At 38.1% G+C, this 6,580-nt stretch overlaps 1 protein-coding gene across 3 annotated transcripts in view; it reads left to right on the top strand.

Moving 5' to 3' along the window:
* Nucleotides 1-365: 365 nt before the first annotated feature.
* Nucleotides 366-6,580, top strand: part of WDR33 (WD repeat domain 33) — a 146,414-nt gene continuing 140,199 nt past the window's right edge. For 2 of the 3 annotated variants that reach the window (XM_023741359.1, XM_023741360.1), the window contains exon 1: nucleotides 384-586. The gene's annotated coding sequence lies outside the window, so the exon portion shown is untranslated. Of the gene's footprint in view, nucleotides 587-6,580 lie in introns of all 3 variants that reach the window. The other variant, XM_004387037.3, reaches the window with a different exon arrangement.

Raw genomic sequence — 6,580 nt, 5'->3', positions numbered from 1 at the left:
TTCTCTAAATCTCGTAGGTAGTTCACAGATGCGTAAGTAAATTTGGTGCGGCTGCGCGCCCTTCCCAGGATTTGACTCTCGGTGGGCTCGGCTACATAGCCTGCTGTAACCACCGCACAACCCAGAAGAAACTTCTAATTCAAATTTTGGAAAACGGTGTATTGTTGAGAGCATCAGGGTTAGCTCATAACCCGAAGAAAGTCTTTGACAGAACGCCCAGGAGCGCGAAACGCCCCCGCCTCACTCTCCTTCCAGGAAGTAGTGCCAACCGGCTCGCAGAAGGAACAAAAGAAGCACTCAGCAAAATCGCGCGGGGTTCCGGCGAAGCCGCCCCTCACCTATGCACATGCGCAGACCGAGCCCTATGGAGGCCAGTGCCTCAGGCGCGTGTGACGTACTACCGTACGCCGGTTCGAGATGACGCAAGGTCGTGAGCTCGGTGGCTCAGAGAGGAAGATGGCTGCTGTTTCTTTGGTAGAGAGGGATTGAGAGGGGTGGAGGGAGGAGGCCAGGTAGGAGAGACATTCCCGACCGAGTGAAGCCGAACACTTCACTCGCCACTGGGAGCTCTGCCCAGCGCCAGACGGTGAGTCCGGCGGCCGCATGGGACCGCACGCCTGCAGCAAGCGGCGGCACTCCGCCATTTTCAAGCTCGGTCGTTGCGTGCTTTAGGGGGCTTGGAGGGACGCCTGGGGACAGGTTGGAGAAGCCGGGAAGACCGTCATCCGGGAGGGCTCGTTGAGGCAAGGTTAAGTAATAGGGGAGGAGGATGGGGGCTTGAGGGAGATCAGGAAAGGAGGGCAGAGTAGAATTAGGCCTTGACTGGGGACTGGTGGCGACGAGGAGACGTAGGTCGGGCAGGCCACGGATAAGACGTTTAGTTTGTGAAGAGAAGCGTGTTTAAAGTGAGACTTGGGGCTTGGAGAGGGGCTTGGGTCGAGAGTTGAGTGGAGTGTGGCGTTGAGTGGTTGGTTGAAGGATTCGCGGGAAGCTAATGTGAAATCTGTAAAACAGATTTATTTAAAAGCAGGTTTATTCTTGACATTGTCGTCACTTGAAATAAGTATTTGTAACCAGGATAAGTCCACAGCTTGGCAGCGTAAAGCCGTGTTCCTTGGGAATAGTTAGATTCCTATTTGGTTTGCTGTAGGCCATTCTCCCTACAAGTGTCCCGTTAATAACTCTCCATACATCCAATTTTAAGTTGCCTTCTGGCAACTTAATGTTTAGGAGCTTTAGAAAGCAGTCCTTTTAAAAAGAAAATAAAATAGATGTTGATAATTCGTTGTAACCGTTGTGGTTAGTGGTCCTTCCAGAGAAAGGAGAAGGAAGCGCGTCGATAGGTAATTCCGTAATTGATCTGTATAAATAAAATCAGAAAAGCACAGGTTACTTGTAGAAAGCCTCCTAATGTTTTGAAGTAATTTCTACACAGATGACATTAACTTTTCAGTAAATTTGGAAGACATTAGAGTATGAATGAAAAACCTTTGTTAACATAGTGACATGGTGATGGTTGCGCATATCTGTGAATAGAGTAAAAACCACTGAGCTGTACACTTTTAAATGGATGAATTGTAAGGTATGTGAATTATATCTCAATAAAGCTGTTAAAAAAAAAAAGGAATAACATTGGGAGCTCAGTGTGACTTTTAAGTACATCCTGCAGTATTTTTTACCTGGGAACTTGATGCAGTGGTAGATCTATTTAATTCAAACAACGAAACTTTTAGATACTGTTAGTTGGCAGAAGACATGTTAATTGTTCCCTTGGTGGCGATTTTCTTTTCCTAATCTTAATAATTGCATTTGACACCCCTTTTTCATTACTGTAAGATACTTTTGTATTTTTTGAGTTTGTGTTGAGACTTGAAGTTCGTGTTTAGGTTATTTTCTTGAAATTTATCTTTTTCAAAGATAGGAAAAATTTTGTTATACTTCCTGTACTTGTGGTTAGAATATTGGTAGGAAATTGGCCTTATATCAGTGCTTTAGGAAAAAAAAAATCCTTATTAAACTTACGGCCTAACTTGTATTCTTTGGTTGGTGAAAAATACTAAAAAGACAGATTTGCCATTACAATTTTGTCTTGACCTGGGGCTTTAATTATACATTGACACCTGTGAGAGCCGGAACTCAATGGGAATGCCTTATTTTTCTGAGTCTTGAAAGTTTTCCACCTTGAATGGAGTGCAGTCTTACCATTTTTTTTTATTAGTCGTTTTAGTGGAAGATATTTGAGTTTTCCTTCTCTGCTGTGTTTCTGCCTTACACAGGTTCCAGCTTTTGCAGGTTTTACTGTATTTTTACTAACCACTTAAAGTACGTAGTCAGGACTCTGTTTGTTAGGTAATAAGTCCGTACGCTTTTCACATTACTTTGGGAAAAAATGTTATTTGGTTATTGCGAAGTTTGAACTATTCTGTACTTCAGATTAAGAAAGTGATTGAGAGTGCAGTAAAGTTGTATAACTGTGATAGCTGTTAAAGATATTAGTGAAAGTTTTTCACTTACGAATGTATTTATGTAATCTTTTTGAGGTTTAACCAAAAATTAGGAATCGTGTAAGTGATTTTTAGGTAAAGTAGTTGTAATTAGTCGAAGCCTTCAAATTGGAAATCTTTATTATCAAAGTATGTTTAATTAAATATCATAAACTAGTAAATTGTTGTTTAAACAAGGATTTCAGATTCTCCTAGTTTTCTACAAAACTTTATTCTAAGGTTTCATTTGTGTTGAAATTTTTGCTAGTAGTAGATGTTAATTCTTTTCTTTTGGAAGGGTGAAAGTTTCTTTGTTGCTGTAATATGTTGTGTGACAGTGTTTCAGGCTTCTAGTAAGTCACTTGGCCATAGTTTTAATACTTAAAAGTATTTTCTCTTTTGTTTGGCAGTGATTTAGGTTCAGTTTTTTCTACTTTAACTCACTTTCTCATTGGTAACCATTTAGACTAGTGCTGCATACAGAGGCTCTTCAGAACGATAGAAAACTGACCCGTATTACTCTCATCTTTTCTGGCCTTTGGACGTTTAAATAATTTTCTGGTAGAAATGACTGACTTCATAAAGTTTATGTTGTACCTTAAATTTGTAATTTGAGTGCTTTTAAATCCCCTGAGCTGGATGCATGGGTTTCAGTAGCAGACAGACCCAGGTTTGAATGTCAGGCCCACCACTAACTAGCTTTTTAATATTAGGCCAGTTAATTAAACTCTGAACTTCTGTTCCCTTATGTATAAAAATGTTAATTATAATACTTACTTCAAAGGTGAAAGTGCCTAATACATTGAGTCAAAGTGCCTAATGTATATGAGTCAATTCCAACTCATAGCGACCCCATAGGGTTTCCGAGGCTGTAAATCTCTATGGGAGCAGACTGCCACATCTTTGTCCCGTGGAGCCACTGGTGATTTCGAACCACTGACCTTTCAGTTAGTAGTCAATCGCTTTAACCACAGCACTATCAGGGCTCCTTAATACATAATAGACATTCAGTAAATAATTTTTTTTTCAGTAAATACTTCTTCTTCTTTCTCTGCTTTGAATTTAATTGGCGAAATCTTTTTCAGTTTTTAAAGATTGACTAAAATATAATCTTTGTCGAAAACTTACACTCTCATTCCTCTGGTAGGTGAATTACTCCTTTCTCTGTCATTAAAGCATTTTGTGTGTATTTTTATTATAATGTATTTTGACTCTACCACTTTGAGAGCTCTTTGAAGGCAAATACTGCAGTGCCATTTATTTTTGTTTTCCTAGAATGCAGCCGTAAAAATAGAGGAATGAACTGATTTTCTATGAAAATTCTCATGACTCCCAAAAACCAAAACCAAACCTTCTGCTGTCAAGTCTATTCTGATTCATGGTGGCCTTGTAGGACAGAGTAGAACTGCCCCGTAGAGTCACTTTGAGAATCGACTTGACAGCAGAGGGTTTGGTAGAACTGCCCCATAGGGTTTCCAAGGCTGTAAATCTTTACTGAAGCAGACTGCCACATCTTTCTCCTGTGGAGCGGCTGGTGGGTTTGAACACCTGACCTTTTGGTTAGCAGCCAAGTGCTTTAACCACTGTGCCACTTGTCCTCCCTCATGATTCTCCAGGGATCTGTATTTCAGACCTTGTGTATTTCTGCACATTGTCCTTTGCTTATGACCTCTTTGCCTGGATTGCCTTTTCCCTCTCAGATTATTCATATCCTTTTCATTATTCAAAATCCAGCTAAATTTCATCCTATTAGTGAAGTCTTTTGTGATTTTTTATTTAATATAACTGGTCTCTCCAGTTAACCTGGGGTCTCTGTGACTGTGCCTTCAGTTACTTTGTGTTCCACACAGTACCTGGCATTGTGCCTTATCCATTTTGAGCAGGTTCTTGAGTGGCATGGTAAATGCAAAACTGTGCTTTACGCTGAGTTTGCTGTCATAGACACCTGTTCTCTAGTTTTCTTTACTTTCCTACTTAATAGGATATTTTTAAGGAGTAACTTCCCTTTTTCCTTTAAATTGTGGTAAGTAAATTTGTATCCCTTTTTTTTACGTGGAATATTCTGGTAATTTGTTTCCAACTTTATATGTTAAGAAAAATTTCAAACATCCAGAAAAGTTCAAAGGATAATACAGTGAACACCTATATAGATTTTTTTTTAGAAAAACATTTAGAGTCACTTATAGACATTATACATTTTTTCCTCTAAGAATAAGATCTTTCTTTAAATACCCACAGTATTAATATTCTGGACATTTAACATTAATATAGTAGCTAACACACAGTTTAAATTCAGATTTCTTCATTTGTTTCCCTAACATCCTTTACAGAATTTTTGTTTTTTCTCTATGATTCAGGATTCAATCTAGAATCAGACACTGCATTTAATTGTCAGATCTCTTTAGTCTTCTTTAATCTGGACCAGTTCCTTGGCTTTTTTTTTTCTTTTCATGATGTAACATTTTTTGGAGTATAGGCCACTAGTTTGGTTTTCTTTCACTTTTTTGAATATTACTATGGACTCAGTGGATTTTAATTTTTTAGTATATTAGTCAGTTATCATTATTTTTGATGCTTAAATGGTCCCAAATGTTGCCAGCTTGAGCCCCTGTTGAAGCTGGTTTCCATGTCGTTTCTGACTGTTGTTACGTGTCCTGGAGGAGCCCTGGTGGCGTAGTGGTTAAGCACTTGGCTGCTAACTGAAAGGTGAGTGGTTGGAATCGACCAACTGTTCCAAGGGAGGAAGATGTAGCACTCTGCTCCCTTGAAGATTAATTAAAAAAAAAAAAAAACCAAACCTATTGCTGTGGAGTGAATTCTGACTTAAAGTAACCCGACAGGACAGAGTAGAACTGCCCCATAGGGTTTCCTAGGCTGTAATCCTTACGGGAGCAGGTCGCCAGGTCTTTTTTCCCTTGGAGCCGTTGAGTCCCTTTTGACTAGACCCACATTAATCTTTGAGCCCATCTTGCACTCAAATACAAGTCCTATTTGTCTTTTCCTTCTTGTTTTTTGTATTTTCCCATTTCTCCAAGGAGCTCTAGTTTCTTTTGATAGAAAAATGGTATTTATAAACCAAGCTTTTGGTGTTAAGTAAATATTCTAGTACTGCAGATAACTCAGTTTCAGAAGTGTGCATTGCTGCTGGAGTCTCTTTACTTTTAGGCCCTTTTCAATGGTCAGAGCTAGGAAACTTGTTTAAAAAAATCATCAGTTTATACTGGTATTTAAAATTCCAATTTAAAGGTAACATTAGTGGGATTTCCTAAAATAAAATAGATTTAAATTTATAATACCAGTATTATTACTTAAAATATACTTATCAGGTGCAGTTGATTTCTTTTCAGTACTGTTTTTTTCTTGTAGTATATCTCACTAAAGATAACTGGTCAGAGAACTGTAATCAAAAGTTCCTTAAAACAGCACTTTTTTTGATGTTGTCTGTTTGGTAGGAAGTTTGTTTTTGTGTTCATTGTTAAGATTTGCTTTTTTCCTTTTTGTTTTAATTTTTAAAACATGTTAAGTATTTACATGATTTAAAATTCAAAACTATATTCAAAGAGTACTCATATCTTGCTTCCATCTCTAAGTGCTCTCTTCCTCTTCTCTGTGTGTGTAATATATACACATATTAATTCTTATTTTCTCTTTCTTAACAAAAAAATGGTATGCTGCATAATACACTAGTGTACCTTGCTCTACCTAACGATATATCTAGGAAATCGTTCCATATCAGTTCAGAGCTTCCTTTTTTTTAATTTGGGTTAAAGCAGCTTTAGCTTTGTAGTTCTCCATTGTATAGGGACTATAGTGTATTCACTCAGTTGCTATTATGATCTAAATAGGACATATTTAAGAGTGAAAGGGAGAGCTATTAATAATTCCTACAAGACAACAGGCATAAGTTGGGGTTCTCCTAGGTAAACTTGGACATACAGTCACCCTTCTGTTTTTGTTTTTAATGGTGTTCTTAGCATTTTAAAATTTGTTGTTGACAATATACACCAGTCCAACAGTTTCTGTATGCACAGTACAGTTCAGTGACACTGATTACATTCTTCGAGTTGAGTCACCCTATTAGTAGAAATTGGTTTTTT

Source organism: Trichechus manatus, unplaced genomic scaffold (genome assembly GCF_000243295.1).
Source record: "Trichechus manatus latirostris isolate Lorelei unplaced genomic scaffold, TriManLat1.0 scaffold00179, whole genome shotgun sequence".
NCBI classification, from domain to species: Eukaryota; Metazoa; Chordata; class Mammalia; order Sirenia; family Trichechidae; genus Trichechus; species Trichechus manatus.
Note: the sequence above shows the minus strand (reverse complement) of the source record. Positions and strands in the feature narration are given on the sequence as shown.